Source organism: Eptatretus burgeri, chromosome 4 (genome assembly GCF_056783735.1).
Source record: "Eptatretus burgeri isolate ZD-2024b chromosome 4, Ebu_testis_v1, whole genome shotgun sequence".
Lineage (NCBI taxonomy): Eukaryota > Metazoa > Chordata > Myxini > Myxiniformes > Myxinidae > Eptatretus > Eptatretus burgeri.
In genome coordinates, this window is record NC_140964.1 from 83,490,620 (window position 1) to 83,504,416 (window position 13,797).

General features: G+C 47.1%; 1 protein-coding gene and 1 long non-coding RNA gene across 3 annotated transcripts in view; one reads left to right on the plus strand and one right to left on the minus strand.

The window, feature by feature from the left end:
* Positions 1–13,797, minus strand: part of LOC147028552 (uncharacterized) — a 144,185-nt gene that overhangs the window by 123,492 nt on the left and 6,896 nt on the right. The gene's annotated exons all lie outside the window — the stretch shown is intronic.
* WNT4 (Wnt family member 4) overlaps positions 1–13,797 on the plus strand; it is a 180,635-nt gene that overhangs the window by 6,682 nt on the left and 160,156 nt on the right. Inside the window, exon 1 of one of the 2 annotated variants that reach the window (XR_015057601.1) lies at positions 12,041–13,797. This exon is cut by the window's right edge and continues 2,244 nt beyond it. The exons of the other annotated variant lie outside the window; for it this stretch is intronic. The gene's annotated coding sequence lies outside the window, so the exon portion shown is untranslated. Of the gene's footprint in view, positions 1–12,040 lie in introns of those variants that run through there. 2 annotated transcript variants of the gene reach the window in all.

A 13,797-nucleotide genomic window follows, 5' to 3' on the forward strand; every position in this document is an offset into this window, starting at 1 on the left:
CATCCCTCTCTATTGATACGTGTGAAAGTTGTTGATTCGTCTGAAAGTGCCATTTGTATGTAAGCGGTGGTCAAGTCCAACCTTGTAAATATTTCACCCCTCATTAGAGCTTTGAACAGATCCTTGGCTGGGATCTCCAAGGCTAGGATCCTTGGCTGGGATCTCTCCAGTCTTGAATAGCGATTTATGGTAGTCTTGTCGTCCCCACATATATGTAAGCTCCCATCGGCTTTCAGCAGGGGTACAAATGAAGCAGCCCAGTCGGAGTATTCAACTGGAGCGATGATTCCTTCATCCAGTGGACAATCGAGCTCCTGTTCGATTTTCGCTCACATCATCTGCAGTACAGGTGTAGCCCTATGAAAAATAATCCCAGCCTCGGTATCCACATGAATCTTGATGTTGGTGCCTTTGAAAGTCCCTGCACCTTCACGAAATAGATCAGGATACTTGTCGACAATCGATATGCATCCAGCACTGGTGGACACACTGTTCACATTATGCTAGTTGAGTTTGATGACCTTGAACCCAGTCTCTGCCAAACAAAGCCGGACCATTGCCCTTTGCGACAAGCAACGTTAAAGCATGGGACGCACCATCAAAATGAACGGACACATTGGCTGAGCTGATCACAGGCACAATTTCACTGGTATATGTCTTCAGTTTCGTCGACACAGGTGTGATCTCCGGAACCTCTTCCTGTGGATACAGTGAGGAGAACATGTCTTCACACATGATATTGTTACGAATTTGGAAACCCATTGCACACAACATTCAGGTCCTATAGATTCGTTATATCGGTAAGTATGTGTTTTATAGATAGCTTCCTTTCCCTTGTCTAATGGGTAAATAAATGTAAATGCGCTGTGTGTTACTTTGATAGGGTTTTTCTTTTATGTATTATATACACCTTCCCCTCACTCTGACCGGCGCCATTGTCCTTCGTGCGTTCAACCACGAACGTGGGCGGGAATTCACTCGAGACTCCGCCCAGGATGAGAGGGGTGGGCCTCCTTGGCCAATCAGGGACTTCACTACCTCAGATCGGGACTCCGCCCAGAATGAGAGGGGTGGGCCTCCTTGGCAAATCAGGGACTTCACCACCTCAGATCGGGACTCCGCCCAGAATGAGAGGGGTGGGCCTCCTTGGCAAATCAGGGATTTCACAACCTCAGATCGGGACTCTGCCCAGAATGAGAGGGGTGGGCCTCCTTGGCCAATCAGGGACCTCACGACCTCAGATCGGGACTCCACCCAGAATGAGAGGGGTGGGCCTCCTTGGCAAATCAGGGATTTCACCACCTCAGATTGGGGCTCTGCCCAGAATGAGAGGGGTGGGCCTCCTTGGCCAATCAGGGACCTCACGACCTCAGATCGGGACTCCGCCCAGAATGAGAGGGGTGGGCCTCCTTGGCAAATCAGGGATTTCACCACCTCAGATCGGGACTCTGCCCAGAATGAGAGGGGTGGGCCTCCTTGGCCAATCAGGGACTTCACCACCTCAGATCGGGACTCCGCCCAGAATGAGAGGGGTGGGCCTCCTTGACAAATCAGGGATTTCACCACCTCAGATCGGGACTCCGCCCAGAATGAGAGGGGTAGGCTCCTTGGCCAATCAGGGACCTCACAACCTGAGATCGAGAATGGGGAGGGTGGAGACGTCCCCCCCCCAAAAACGGTGAATAAGAATGCGGGTGCTCATTTTGATGAGGTACATCACATCTCGTGGGACAACAGATCTCGTCTTGGCTGGTCTTGGAGGGGGGGCTTCTTCTTGTCGTGGTGGTCGCCATTGGGGTCGTCGTCTTGCTGGGCTCGTTGTGCTGGTCTTCTCTCGCCTTGGTCCTCGTCCTCGCTCTCCTCCTCCTCCTCCTCCTCCTCCACGGACTGAGCCGCTTGAAGACCGCACGAGGCGGACAGGTCCAAAATAGACCCTGGTCTTCAGCTCGACTGTCCTCTGAGCTGAAGGCCCAAATAAAGGCTTTAGCCACCACTTCTTTGTGTGTGTGTGTGTGTGTGTGTGTGTGTGTGTGTGTGTGTGTGTGTGTGTGTGTGTGTGTGTGTGTGTGTGTGTGTGTCCATGGGCCCGTCTGTTAGGTAGTAAACTGTGTAAGTGCTTTTGCTGTATATACCCTGCATTGCTTAATAATACTCGGTTTAGCTCTGCTCTTGCGTGCTTTCCTTCATTTCCCCGTTGTAATAAACCCCATTTGTTCATTGTATCTGGTCGTTTGTGTCCATTCCTTCATTGGCTGAGCGTGCTGTGTGTTGGGAATTAGCTGGCCATTGCCATTGTAACGGGACAATTGGACCGACGGAACCCGGCGATCAAACCGCTCGGGACACACACGGAACGAGCGCGCTAAACGACTCGTTTCATACGGAATTTCCCCGGAAGATTCCCCACGTGGATACTTAGGTGTATAGAAATTTGGCTATTCACCCTATTCCACACGGGTGACCTGTTGGCGATCTTCAGTCCAGTCATGACCCGTCGGCTCCGGAGTGACGACCTAAATTCCAGGCGATCGGTCGAGCTGACGCTGCAGCTACATCTCGCGGTCGTGCTCGCGGCCGACGTCCAGCTCCGCAACAATATATCTCGAAGCACCAGTATCGATTCCCATTTCCATGGGGAGTGAGCGATTGTCACAATCACAACAGTCGGATGTTCAGTCATCTTAGCACCAACAGCCAAAACTTAATAGTCCTCACCTTTGACTGTGGTGAAGCCTGATGTGCTGCTGGCTACGTGAAGCATGCGATCAGTTGACTCTGCATTATCACTGTCGACATCGACATCAACATAGTGAGTGAAGAGATGGGTTTCGGACATCGGGCTTGCAGATGCCCCCTCTTCCTGCAGGTGTGGCATGTAAATTGTTTATAACGACATCGGAATGAAGTGCGCCATTTCTATCATGCCAGCAGGTCATGCTGCCATTCTTTTTCGGACGGTGTGTCTCACGGACAGATGGAGGTGGAGAAATGACACTTCCCTTTGTAGGTTCCTTTTGTTGGTCAACGAGCGTCGACATCAGATTTGTGCACATCTGACGTCGACCTTGTCATGAAACATGGACTCTCATCAGCTTGCATACACACAGTACAGTGGCAATGTCAGTAACCTTCTTGAGGTCTGGATCCGTCTCTGAGAGCAGTTTATGCAAGATGGAATCGCTGTTAATTCCAATCACAAAAAGTCTCCCAGAATCTCATCCAATCTTGCGTCAAACTCACTGTTCGGCCAGATGTCTGAGATCAGCTAGAAACTCACTCGCCGATTGGCCCTCACTTTTTGGGTGTGTATAAAACTTGTACCTCGCTTGGGTTTGTAGTGCCCCTGTACCAACTCAACCAGTGCAGCATATGACTTGTCACGGAGTTTTGTGGGTAACAGGAGATCTTTCATCAAACTGTCGTCTGGGACCCGCACATAGTCAGCAGAATATTGTGTCTTTGAAGTGCATCATCAGCGCAATCTATTCTATTGGTGATGAAATATTCGTCCAGTCTCTCGCAAGAGTCGACCCGGTCATCTGAACCCAGATTGAATTCACTCAAAATCCCAATGCCGGCAACTGCCATCATGAAAATACAACACAATACGTGACATCGAACACACAATCCAGCTCCTCATCACCGCTGCAAAGTCTTTACGAGATTGATGGCATCACAAATCGAGAGACTGAGACACAAGGTGAGCATCCAAACAGCAGGTTTATTAACTGGAAGTCATGACACAGCAAAAGCACTCGGGATGCCCACCAGGTGGTGGAGCGTGGAAATGGATTTGAAATCACAGTATGTTTCAGCTCCCACTAACCTTAACTCCTGACGAGGATGGGGAAACAATGCCTAAATTGGGCTCTATATTAATATTTGTGTAAATTTATTGGTACCTTGAAGAACGATCACTTATTGCCTCTTCTCCTGATATTGTCAGGTCAAGTCAGATTAAATCTGTGACTTGCTACAGGTACTATGTAAACCTGTATTAACCTGTTCCATGGTCGGGTTGTTGGCGACGAAACCATCTCCCCCACCAGGTATCCTGGTGAGGAGGGTGTATGATATGGACACCCAGCAGGATGAAGAACAAAACCTGTCAAAGGGCAGAGGACTCCTTGTGAGCCAACAGCCATCCATATCTGGTGCCCAGCTGTGTCTGCGGACGTCCTCCTGCAGTTGGGTTACTTTTTATTAGGAAGTTAGTGGCAGGATTTGCACTCCGGCCACTGTAAAACCCTTCATTCTGCAAACACACTAAAAGCAAAAAGAAGTCTGAAAACCCACTCCGTGGGAGTACCTCCTGTGCAGTTGCTCTCTGCAGGGCAACTCACTGGATGACAGGATTGGGGCAAAGCCTTCGGGACCCCCAATCTTTGATGATAGGAGGAAAACCACAGGGTAACCTTCCCGGGTCAGATTGCAGGAGTGTGTGTCGGGGTGGTGTTGATGTGTCGTCCACCAGACGGCGGTATCCTTGGGTTAACCTGAGGCAGTCCCTTCAGAAGGGTGCCTGGAAGTCCATTCCAGAAGAGAGGATGATCACTTGTCTCTGTTATCATCTGAGGCATTTAAACATCAGTATTGCAGCACTCTCTGAGGTTCGGAGACCGGATTGTGACGAGATCATGGCGGGTGGTTACACCTACTCTTGGTCTGGTCGCTCTGATGGTTACCATGCCCAAGGAGTTGCTGTAACTGTGTCCAATAAGCTGACTCCATTGATAATTGAGGTAACACCGGTCAACGAGCGTATTATGAGACTGAGGATCCATCATTACTTGAGTGTTGTTTCTCTGGTCTCTGTATATGCTCCGACTGAGTCGAGTGATCTTACTGTGAAGGACACATTCTATGCCACGCTCGAGTCTGTTGTTGATCAGTGCCCTAGGCCAGATACTCTTCAAGTCTTGGGGGGATTGCAATGCATCGACTGGAACTGATAGAGATGGTTTTGAGACATGTGTTGGTCCCCATGGGTCTGGAACTGTGAACCAGAATAGCACTAAATTCCTTGACGTTGCATGAAGTCATGGACTTAGTGTGGCTGGTTCATGGTTTCAGTTCCCCCCGGATCATCACTGGACTTGGTATTCCACTACTGGTGGTGTGGCAAAGGAGATGTGCTCATTGATGGTCACTGGAAGATGATCCAGGACTGCAGGGTCGACCAGTGTGCTCGGGTCCTCAATACCAACTACAGGCTTATGGTAGAAACTCTGAAGTTGCAGATTAAATCCAGAAAGATGGTACCATCACAGCCTGGGCTGGATGTTGGCAAGCTCAAGGATGAGAGGGTAGCTGAGAAGTTTGTGAACTCACCATAGGGCGAAGAGGAATTTTGTCTCTCAAGGGACACTGGACACCATTGACCAGAGTCACAGGGCCAGACTTAATGGCAGAGCTGAGCTGTTCAGGGAGCTGAGGCATAAAACTGTGTGTGCGCTGAGGGTGGACAAGGAGACTGATGTGGAACAAATCTGTGAGGGGGTAGAGCATCACCTGTGGTCAAGTTATTCTCATCCTGCTTTCAGGGGAATTCATGCATTGCGTTCCTCAAAGCCCGTCCCTCGGTGTACTGCAGTTAGAGCGGAGGGTGGTGGGCTCTTGACAGAGGATCTGAAGTGAAGGACTACTGGGCTGGTTACTTTGAGCAGTTGTACCAGGCTGATCCACCAGCTGTCAACTTGGATGTCAGGGGTGTTGCAATCCCTTTTGCTGACCCTCCAATCAACTGTGATCCACCTTAATTTGTGGAAATACAGGTTGCAGTGAACCAGTTGAAATGGGGTAAAGCTCCTGAGATCTGTGGCGTCCATGCTGAACTTCTTAAGGCTGGTGGAAATGCAGTACTCATGTCATTGCATGCAGTTCTGTGCTTTGCCTGGAACACAGGCATCATCCCAACTGACTGGAAGAGGGGACTTGTTGTCCTTTCTGGAAAGGGAAGGGTGATCGCCAGGATGGCAATAGCTTCCAAGGGGTGACGCTGCTCTCAGTCCAGGGCAAGGTCTTTGCTCAAATTATTCTTGATAGGGTTCACCACTATCTGCTTGAGCACTAGCACCCATTGCAGTCAGGATTTACACCAAAGAGGTCAATGATTGATGGTATCCTTGCCCTTCGGGTCCTCACTGAACGCAAGCAAGAGTTTTGGTATGGGCTGCTTGCAGCCTCTGTTGATCTCTGAAAAGTGTTCGATTCAGTGAATGGGGATGCACTTTGAACGATTTTTGGTCTTTGTGGAGTGCCATCACAACTGTGATGTCTGAACGATACTCTGGTACTGAGAGTGCTGTGAGATGTGGTGATACCATCTCTGACTTATTTCCAGTTGTTGGTGGAGTTCATCAGTGGTGTGTACTGGCCCCCCACGCTTTTAAGCGCTTGTATGGACTGGATTCTGGGGAGGATGTCAGAGAGATCAAGCTGTGGTGTACCATTTAGGAATGTAAAGATCTCTGACCTTGATTTCACAGATGATGCAGTCATCTTTGCAGAGACTCTGGATATCCTTTTGGGGGCCTTCAAGGTGTTGCATGAGGAGTCGGAGCTGCGGGGATTATGAGTTTCCTGGGTCAAAACTAAGATCCAGGCTTCCATTGGCATCTTGGATGCTGCCATCTTGTCTTTGTGGTGAGTATATTGAGGTCATGGAAAGATTCACTTCCCTTGGCAGTGATATTCATGTCTCTGCTGGCTGAGAGCCAAAGTTCAATAGGCGTCTGGATCGGGCCTGGGGAGGCACGGACTCACTGGATCATGGGGTGTGGCACTGTCGGTACCTATGCAGGAGGATGAAAGTCCAAGTATTCAGGTCCTTGGTGCTTCAACTCTTGCTCTACAGATGTGAGACTTAGACTCTGACCAGGAATCTGAGACAGAGATTTAATTCCTTTTGTGCCAGGTCTCTTCGGAGAATCCTTGGCTATCGCTGTTCAGACTTTGTGTCCAACGAGCGGTTGTTGAAAGAGTCTCAAATGAGATTTGTTACCTGCATAGTCCGTGAGCATCAGCTGCGGCTGTACGGACATGTGGCTCATTTTCCTGACGCTGATCCTGATCACCAGATTCTCTGAGCGAGAGCGCCTCCTGAGTGGAGGAAGCCAATGGACCGACCATGTGCCTCATGGTTGTAGCAGGTTGATCGGCATCTCAAGGGGACAGGGTTGGGCCAGGCCTTTGCCTGGGGGATTGCCAGACCGTGGCCCCTGGAATTCCGCAGAAAGTGGATGCAGCAACGCGCTGCTCCTGCACATGCTCCCATACATGACCTGACCTGTCTTATTGCCCTCCAGCTGTCTCATTTATTCTGGATTCTGACTTTCACTTCCTGTCCCTGATTAGTATCAAGTGTTTCTAATCCTTGATCATGGCTGCTGTCGATCTGAGTAGAGATAATCAGACCTGTGAAAACCACCTCTCCCTCTCAACTCCAGTCTCTTAAGCTCTTTGTGCCTGCTTCCTCTTCCAATGTGCTTCCAGGCTTTGCTCGACACATGACAATTGCAATCAACACGTCTGTGTGTTTCTCAGCAGAATAACTCAACCTGAGCAGCTAGAATCATCAAATTTGGGTACTGCTTCAAGATTACACAAGACCACTGGGGAGAAATCGGTAAGCTAAGGTCAACATACGAGGACGCTGGCATGGGGGTTCTGCTCACGCTGCAAATGCAGCAAAGGATGGGTACAAAGCAATGGTTCTTCTGCTGAAGATACAGACATCCTTTTGCTTGCCCTTGGGTTCAGCAATGCCACTCCATGCCCACTCTACCAGAAATTAGGAACACAGACCCACCAAAAATACATTGATGTCAATAAAGTAGGGGGCAACTCAGGTAGTGATGTGTGTTAGGCTTTGATTAGTCGACACTTTTTATACTGGATGTGATTCAATCCAGTGCCTTTGCCCCAGAAAAGGAAAAAGTGGAGCACCTGCTCACACTCACAAAGAAGGAGAATACATTCCATTAATGTATTCTCCTTCTTCGTATTGCAGCAATGTACTTCAGTAAACATTCCAACAATTTGCTTCAGTAAGCTTGGGCAGTTGTGGGAGATCTCACCTGAACTTCTTCAAGAAATCGAAGCCTTCACGTGCCATATGTATGCCCCTAAGGAAACGTGAATCGAATGTCAATAGATGTCGATACCAGCCCTTCTTTGCCAAGAGCGGAGATATGAACTCTGCGCAATTGCTCCCTTGTGTGGATTATTTGCTTCAATATACCCAGCATGTCTGGTCTCTGGTTATCTGGTCATGGTCACTTATTTTAGTCCTCTGAGAGATCTACTTCCAAAAAGCTAAGTAATCGTTCTGGATTTGTCCGTGCTGCCTTAAATTTTGTGTTCTCTGTTTGTGTCGATTGCTGTTCACATTGAGTGCTCACAACTGTGTATTTTTTTCATGCTCATTCTATTTATTTTAATCCTCCATCTTGGGCTCGGATAGTTTTGGGCCTTCCCTCTTTTTTTTTTTTTTCTTCACAGGCTGGACTATGCATTCCTTTACCTGGATACACAACATGAACAATTTCTAGCGTATTTTAACAAACAGGCCTCAACTCGACCTATGACGGTGTTCCTTAAATAGGACATGAAATGTGTACGGATGGCCTGTATCTCAGCCTCTATGTGATCATTTGGTACATTCTGTGTTTATTTGTTTCCTCTTAGTGCATTGTTTGTTTTCATCTCAAAGCTAGGATATGTAGGTTTTCTCTATAGTGGGACACTGGTCCGTAGATCACATAGGAAGATGTATGCATAGTGCTTGGTACCATGCACCAAGCACGGAGTTATTCGTCTTACGAGGATGGTGTCAAATTTATGTGATGAAATGGCCTCCCAGTAAAGAAATATTAATAAACAGGCGCTGTGTACTGCCATACCATTTATTTATATAAAACAAGACATACAGTTCAGTAGATACTACACTGCTCGACATGTGCCTCATCAGCTGGAACCCACAGTCTTCATCCTTTCGGGGCCTTTTCCAGGAGGGCTGACAGTGGGCAGCCCCAACATTGCTTATTGCATCACTGGCAGGTGTCGGCTTGCTTTCATATAGTCTATAACTGGTCTATCTTTTGCCAGAGCCAGGCAGATGCACTCTCAGCTGCTTGTTGCATCTCCTTTATTATCATCCTCACCATCAAAGGTGTGGCTCCCACTGACTTGAGAAATTTGAATGTAGATCTGGCCAATAAACCCCTGCACCTTACTTCTACTGGAAACAGAAGACATGTCCATCCTAGTTCCTCACACTGTGCCTTGAGGTCTGCATACTTTACCCTCTTCCTTTCATGTACCCATTCCAAGTTGTCTTCCCATGGGACTGTGAGCTCCATGACTATTACTGTCTTCTGGGGAACTGACCACACAACCATGTTTGGATGCAAATTTGTCAGGAGAACCTCCACTGGAAAAGTCCATTTTTTATCCAGGTAAACTTTAAGTTTCTACTCTGCTTTTGGCACAAGCAGTGATTGCATTTTACACCAAACTCGGGGTGTCTGAGCTATACTGCCTCCTGGAACAAATGTAATAGGCTCCTTAGGCCTAACTACTTCCTTATTCGCTTTCACCCATAGGTTCTCCACTGCGGTGATGAGCACACATAACATTTGGTTATGTCTTCATGTATATCTGTGCAGAACCTTCTCACAGCCAACTAGAACATGCTCAAGGGTTCCTTGCTTTCCACAAAGGGCACTCTACCAATCCATATTTCTGAAGATTGGCAGGATTAGACAGTAGGTTGTATACAGGTTGAAGTAAGAAACCTATTCTCATTGGTTCCATTTTTCACAACTGCTGCCAGTTGAGTTTTTGCTCCATGACTGCATCCCATCTAGTCCAAGCAACTTGCTGGGACTGCCCCACGGCCTGTGTCACTTTCATCCTTTTCTCTTCATGTCTGATCTCCTCTATTACCATACTTCTTCCTCGCTCACTTACAACTGACCACCACCTGTTCTTCTGCCATCCTATCCCACACCTCCCCTATTGTGCAGCTCCCATTACTTCTCTAAATTTTAGTGCCTCCTGCACAACCTTAGAGACATCCTACTTTCTTCCTGTATATACCCCAGGCTGAGTGTTCTGCACCAATGGATCTGAAGTCTCTTCACATAAGGTGCAACCGGGCCTTGCAGCACTTTAACTACCTAATTACTGATGTAGCTGGCGACTGCACCTTAGTGTGAGTACTATACAGAGAGACCTCAGAACAAGAGCAAGAGACCTCAGAACACCCAGCCATTTCCTAATATAGCTACTTATTATTCTTTCCATTTTTTTCAACTCTAGTTAATGTGATCTCATCCACCTGCATTGGCCACAGAATTTGTGGAAGCAAACCAAACTGAAAACATCAGAACTTGAACTTACCAGGTGACCATGACTTATCGATGATTTCTCATCCCTCTGAAATAGTCTTCTGCAGCTCCAGCCCACGGTGGCGGTCGGTTAAGGATAAGCAATACCACCTTTCAAGGTCGCCTCTGACCCGGAGGCTTCAGCCTGGCACTTGCGCAGGACTTAATGTCCATTGTAGATCGAGAAAGTGCTCATTACGCTCCACACATTTCGATTTATCCACCTGATTGCCACCCAAATGATTGTTTCTGCAAATGCAAACCAATCAAACAGAAGGCATTTGGTGCGGACAGTTGTTCTTTGTGGATTACGCGGTTTTACATCATCCATATCTTGTCATGATGGATATGAATTAGATTAACTCTATAAATGTTATTTGCAATTTAGCAATTAGACGTTTAAAATAATTATGCCTCAAAATTGTTCAACATTAAGCCACCACTCCACTGTTTATAGGTTTTCAGGTAAATCCAATATGGCTGCCATTTCAGGTAAATCCAATATGTGACCAATGTGTGACTCTTTTGTTCCTCATCAATTGGCGGTCATATGTGTAAAGTTTCACCTCGATATTTTCAGCCATTTCATAGAAGAAGATTTTTGAAGGTTTAAATAAAAAAAGGCTGCCGAATCACGTGACCGATGACATCATCAAAGTTGTGTGAATAATTTTATCCCGAGATGACCCTCAAAAATATTTATACTTATCGGATGTAGGGTTCTACATATGCCATTATGACGTCATAACAAAGGCAAGCACCTATGAAGTCATAAAAATACCACACTCATTCCCCTTGAGGAGTGCTTGCTATGTGCCACTTGTACACCCATGGCTTGGATGTGCGGTTTCCCCTCGATTTATCCATAGTCCGGCAGATATGTGAAATATTCTGGTAGTTTTGTGCCTTTGATGATACAAGTATGAAATTTGGTACACAGTTATAGCATGCCCTTAGGAAACATTTTGGATATAGGGACATTCCAGATTACCCCTAGGGTCAAAATGGTGGCCATTTTACAAAATGGCTGCCACGAATAACAAATTCTGCCTACAAGGTCAGCAAAGTCATATGTGCTTGGTGCAAAACACAATGTAGTGAGTATAATATGATTATTATCAACTAGTATGCACATGCTTCATTATCTACTTCATATTTGACTAAAAAATGCATCTACGGTGGTCTATGAGGGACACAGATAACAGTTTACCATCGCAATAATGCATGGCTGGAACAAGAGCTCTGCACTATGATCATGCATGTGAATGTTACCTGAATATTGTTTCTGGAAATATAAATAGATCAAAAATCAAATTTGGTGAAAGCAACTTAGACTCCATGAATATTTCCATTATTAATTACATACTGGTAGCTGGCAATGTCGCGATTAAATGCATAAATTTGCGAAATCGATATTGATGTACTCACTGTATTAAATTTCATGATTGCATAATAGAAATGTTCAAACTACAATGGTGTGTTCATATTGATTTGGGTTTAACATGGTCCTGTCCAATGCAAAGAAATAATGTATGGTGGCCTATTGGGGACATCGAGTGACAATCACCCAAGATTGCCATTGTGTATATATGCATCTCCTCTGGGCTGGGGTTCGTAGTTGAAAACATTTTAACTCTGCTATTTTGTTTTCAGGTGATAACTCCACTGTAGTGTACCCAAAGACTAATCCCCTGCTTGGTGGTGGTTCTTCCCAATTTTACAGTGACTAGTGGTGGTTCAAGACAATGGCCAAGCATTTCAAACTATTAGACCCCCAGCAGCGAGGGCCAAGTACATCTGTTACATCAATTAACCAGACAGACTGGAACCTATGTGTGCTGTGTCAGATGGACACCACTGAGCCTCTTCATTGTCCAGCTGACTCCAAGCGAAGCACAGGAGGGTCTGGATACCAGACTCTGGCAGACAACCTCCTCAGGTTCAGTGAGATCGACTGCTTGCCAAAATCTCTCGACATGTCCCGCTTGGACGATGGTGAGGGTATTGAGTCCACCTTCCAGCACCACAGGGCTAAGTGGCATGATTCGTGCAGACTACAATACAACAAAACTCAATTGATTCGGGCAGAGAAGAGGAAAACAACCAGTGGGGATACCGAAGGCGTGACACGAAAGGATACCCGTCTGAGTGTGGACCGCACAGAGTCACTGCTCGAAACGTGTTTCTTTTGTGACAAGCCAGCAGGTAATGAGTCTTTGCGCAAAGCTTCTACCTTTGACCTGGACAGACGAGTCAGGAAATGTGCTCTGAAACTAGAAGACAAGCCACTTATTGCTAAACTGAGTGCTGGAGATATGATGGCGCAAGATGCCCTGTACCATGTGAAGTGTCTGGTTTCCCTCTATAACAAAGCAAGGGACACAAAGAGAACCTTGGATGACCAGGATGATATCAATCATGGCATAGCTCTCGGAGAACTGGTGTCCTACATCGATTATGCCCGCATGGACGCTCTTGTGGCACCAGTGTTCAAGCTGGCAGACCTAACAAGTCTGTACAACAACCGGCTGAAACAGTACTGTCACAAATGGGCAAGATGAGACTTGGAACAAAGTCTGATCTGGTTGGCTGCTTAGAAGATCTGGTCCCTCCACAGGAGAATGCTGCTGCTGCTGCTGCTAGTCCAGCAGTTGAAGTCATCATCCTTGATGGTGCAGCAATCATCAGTATGCTGCCACCTGGCACAGCAAAGACCTTCAACGAGTATGCATCAGAAGTATTCTTGCCATACATCACATCTCAGCTGCAGCATACGAGCAGGATGGATATTGTCTGGGATGAATACCTCACAGGCAGTTTGAAGGCAGACACAAGGAAGAAGCGAGGAAAAGGCATCAGGAGACGAGTCGAGCCATCTAGTTCCATTCCTGGAAACTGGCAGACCTTTCTTCGCACAGATGAGAACAAGATGGAGTTGTTTGACTTCCTAGCCACCAGAGTAGCAACAACAGACACAGACAAACAAGTCATCAGCACCCACCACAAAGATGTGGTTTGTACGCAGGCCCGAGATGTTGCTGGTCTTGCCCCATGTAGCCATGAAGAGGCTCACACAAGAATGCTACTCCATGCTGAAGACGCTGTGAGGCAGGGATACAGCAAAGTGTCGATCCGTACAGTAGACACTGATGTCGTGGTCCTTGCGGTGACAGCAGCTGGACGTCTGGACATTGATGAGCTCTGGGTTGCTTTTGGCACAGGAAAGAACTTCAGGTTCTTGGCAGCTCACGAGATGTCTGTGGCACTGGGACCTAACAAGTGTCGAGGTTTGCCATTCTCCCATGCCCTCACTGGATGCGACACCGTTTCAAGCTTTGGAGGGAGGAGGAAGAAAAAATCATGGGAAACCTGGAAAGCCTGTGATGAGGTCACTGATGTCACTGCA